Raw genomic sequence first — 4603 nt, 5'->3', positions numbered from 1 at the left:
GTACGTGGCTGGCGCCCTAGCCGGTTGAGCTATAGGTGCCGAGCCAAGATGTAAGCATCTTACATTAAGATTAGTATCTTATGCTATTTATTCGTTGTCTGAGAATCCTGGATCTTGTTTTTTCTAAATGTGACTACCTAAGTCCAGGACCTCAGGCCCCGCAAGAAGAGGCAGAAACTCCCTAATCCCCATCAGACTTCTGTCAAACTCCCTCTCAGCAGCAAAAGCCTGGCTCGGGGTGACCCTCCTGGGAGAGCGAGGTGATGGATGAGGGTGGGGAAGTTGGGAGATAACACAGCAAGTGTCCTGAGAACTGGCAGTGCCAGAGGTCGGGCTGGAAATGTGTTGGGGGAGCGCCAGGGCGGTGGGGCGGCGGTGGGGTGGGCTCCTCTCTGCTCTATGTCCTCCTCAGTTCACTGCTCAGTCCTTTCTATTGCCTTGTTCTGGGATCTAGTCGGACAGGAGAGAAGAGATAGGACACCTACATCTGTGCGTTGATAAATTTAGATCCAGAAGCTACATAACAGGCCCCTCACAAATAGTATATCAAATTATTCAAGTTTTAGGGTTTATATTCTCCCACCCTCCAAAACAGACTTTAAGTCCCGTGGCAAAGAGGAAGGGAGAAGGCCACGATGAGGTGACCTGCAGTGGAGAGTGGCCTTGGGCCGGCTGAGCTGTCCCCTGGGCCACCTGCAGTCTCACTGATGACAGACTGAAAGGAGCAAAGCCAAGGATTAAAACACTTCCTCCATGTCAATCCTACTCTTGCTGGAATCGGAGCCTCTCTAGTTCCAGTAAATTGTCTTAACTTTGTCTTCAAGTATAACAAACATTCTGAAGATCAGGTTTCCACTAACAATGAAACATTTTTTTCACAGTGAACTTTGTAAATGAAAATGAGAACAATTAAACAGACACAATTAAACAAAGAGGATTTAACCATATTTTTGGCTGACTAAAGAAAGAATAAAACTGGTATTTTATACTGTTTGGTCCAGGAAGCAGAGAACTGAGGGTGGCTGTGGAAGCCCCCACTTTATCTGTTATTGGCTCCTGTAAAGGCATTGCAGTTTCCCCTCTGATATATCATGCATCTCCTTTGAATGTTTTTGTCCTGCAGTCACTCTTATGGCCCTAAACACAACTAAGATACCCCTGTACTTAGGCCAGTTTTTAAAAAATATATATATACTTGTGAGTATATATTCTTATTCCTTTTTGTCTATTCTAAGTTCTTGGCTTTTTTTCTTTATTGTAAAATGCATCATACATACAAATCAGCAGACAATACATGTATCTCAGCATAATGAGTAATTATAAGACAAATACTTGCACAAATACCACACAGTTCAAGAAGTAAAATATTATCATTATTCTAGAACTCCCTTAAGTGTCCCTTCCCATCAAAACTTCCTCCTCTTCTCTGGAAGTAAACCACTCTTCTGATTTTGATGTAGTAATTACCACTTATGTATGCAACTCTAAACAACACAGTTTACATTTTTTTTTTTTTTACAAATGTTGCATAAATAGAATCAAACCTCATGTATGAGGTCTGACAATTAAGTTTGTGAACTCTTTCTAGAAAACATGCTACATAACTCATTAGTGAACATCACTATGGTTACTTTCTAAGAACTCCCTCTGGGAAGCCATGCACTGATGCCAGCTCCACCCTTCAAAGCAATTTTGGAACTCTTTCTCTGGAATGGCCATCAGAGCTGTCAGCAGAGTTGGACAACTACGTTTGCAAACACACCCTGGAGAAAGTGCTTTGAAGGGTGGACCAGGTGCTGGCATTGGTGTGTAGCTTCCCAAGGGGAGTGCTCCAAAGGTGACTGTGGTGATAGTCACCAGCGAAGTATGTGGCACTTTTTCTGTGATGAGTTGTCCAACCTCATGTTATTTTGAGTCTTGCTTCTTTTACTTAATAGGGTGTATGTGAGATTCATCCTTGTTGTTCCACGGAGCTGTAATTTATTTTCTTCATCCTGTGAATTACACTGAATGAATGTTACAATGTATTTATCTATGCTACAAGCATATTCCAGTTTTTGCCTATTATGAATGGCTAATGAAGTTCTGTATATGCTTAGGTGTGCCTTTCCGTAGATAAGCCAGTTTTTGAAAGTGGTAGTACTGATCTGCATTTCCTCCAGCAACGTATGAGTGTTTCAGCCAATCCTCATCTTCACTCGCACTTGGTATCGTTATTCTTTTTAAATTTAGCCTCTCTAGGGGGCAATAGAGGCATCTAACTATGGTTTAAATTTGGTTTTCTGATTATTGAGGTTGAACATCTATTAATAATGTTGACTGATCTTTTGTTGATTCTCTTGTGTAAAGTACTTGATAAAGTCTTTCCTTCATTTTAAAAACTGGGTTGTAGGGTGGTGGAGGTAGAGGCAGCAGGTTCTGTTGTACGTGTGGTGCCCACAGTGGGAATGGAGCTCAACCCTGGAGCAGGCGCCCATGGAGCTCAGCGACCACGGGGAACGTGTTGTCTGCCAGCTTGCCGCCCGCTCACCCCCCGCAGGGCCGCCACTGCTTCCTGTGCTGGCCCTGGTAGGGCTAACCCTCACTCTGCCCCAGCAGCAGCCAGTGCTGACAAGGAACCCTAACGACTGGGCCTGTGGCTGCCTTCCCAACCCCGGCACTTTTGAGGAATGCCACCAGAAGTGCAAGGAGCTCTTTCCCTTTCAGATGGAGGGTGTCAAACTCACAGTCAGCAAAGGGTTGAGTAAACATTTCCAGGTGAACCATACAGTAGCCTTCAGCACAATAGGGGAGTTCAACTACCACTTCCAGGTCATGAATGTGCAGATAAAGCAGCTGAGCCCCATAGACGCATTCCCTGTGCTGGTGGGGGACCAAGACCAGTGACCCGCTGCAGCTGGGTGTGGAGTATGAGGCCAGCACAAGGATACAGGACACCAGTGTCTCCTTCAGGTACCAGCTGGACCTGCCCAAGGCCAATCTCCTTTCCAAAGGCTCCATGGACAGTAACCAGATCGTGGGCGCCACTCTGGAGAAGAAGCTCTCGCCCTTACCTCTGAGGCTGGCACCCAGGGCTTTCCTGAATCACCGCAAAAACAAGTTCCAGTGTGGCTATGGCCTCCCCTTTGGCTGAACCCTTCCTCCTTCAGATGCCACCTCCAGACCTCCCCCGCCCCTGAGGGAGACCTGAGTCCCCACCTTTCCTCATCCTCAGGTGTCAGTGGAAGACAGAGAAAAGGAGGGAACCTACCACCCAGTAGCTGAGGAGGGGATTCTGTAACCAAGGATTCTAAGCACCAGGGGCAGAGGGGCCAGATGACCTTAGAGAGGAGTGTCCTGGTGACCCATCTTCCAAAAGGCCCTGACCTGCCCTGAGGGGGCAGCAAGAGGGTGTCTGCATCCCTGGTCAGTCCACCCATCTACCCCTCAATACACATCATGTTTATAAGTTATAGAAGAACTGGGACATTTTACAGGAAAAAAATAAAAATGAAAAGAATATATACACAGAAAAAAATTAAAACGGGGTTCATCTTTTCTTTATTTGTTGGAAATTTAAAATATATTTTTCTTTTTTTCCCCCCCCTTTTTAAAAAATATATTTTTCATACTGGTTCTTTTTCAGTCACATGAGAGACAAATATCTTGTCCTTCTACTTTATAGATCTTTGTAATAATAAAGAAGAAAGCCTAGAGAAAAAGGATTTTGTCCCAAAGTTATAGAACTTATTAAATATGACTTAACAGTTGAATAGTCCTATAATTATTAAAGAAAACCACAAACATTGGAACTAGGTTATGTGTTCTAGGTTATGTTTTTATCTTTTTCTACTTCTTCATCTTTTTACCCCAGGAATTCCATTTTTCTAGATTTATACTACAAAATAATTGTATTCAATGATTATCATTACATTTTGAATTTCATTAATCAAGTTTGTGGAAATTTGTCTTCCCTCTTACATATTACTCTCGATTTACCTGTGGGCCCACAAAGCTTACCATATATATTATCTGGCTTTTTACAGGAAGAGGTTTGCTGACCCCTGAGCTAGGGTTACACATGCCAACACAATGAATCTCACAATCATAGTGTTGAGCAAAGAATTCAAGCCACTGGCGTGTACACACAGCATGATACCACTTAGACGAGGAACAAAACTACAATACCATGCTCTAACTCACTTTCATACACCCCAGTAGCAACAAACACACCCAGTGCTCACACCTTGTAGTAAAAATACAAGGAAATTCATAAACATAAAGGAAGGTGGATGTGTCGTATTTGCTAGCTGTGACACTCAACCCTGTTTCCAGCTGGGGCTTGTGAGAGTGAAAGCTACCCATGCTTCTAAGTGGCTGCAAACAGCAGGGTTGAGCTGGATGACATGGTCAGAACAGGGACCAGAGAACACACTGAGCTCAAATGAGAGAAAGCTTATTTACCACTTTGGGTTCCTTTGAGCCTGGTTCCCTTATCATCCCTGCTCTCTTACTGCTGAGGATGTGGCCAGCCTGTCCCTGAGGCCAGCCTGCCTCAGGGAAGCTCACCTGGTCCAGGGACTCCAGGGACACTCCTCTTTGCCCCATAGGAAGGCCAGGGGAA

Source organism: Otolemur garnettii, unplaced genomic scaffold (assembly GCF_000181295.1).
Source record: "Otolemur garnettii isolate 467f Iridium unplaced genomic scaffold, OtoGar3 scaffold00082, whole genome shotgun sequence".
Classification (NCBI taxonomy): domain Eukaryota; kingdom Metazoa; phylum Chordata; class Mammalia; order Primates; family Galagidae; genus Otolemur; species Otolemur garnettii.
The sequence above is the reverse complement of the archived record's forward strand: the minus strand, read 5'-3'. Positions refer to the sequence as shown.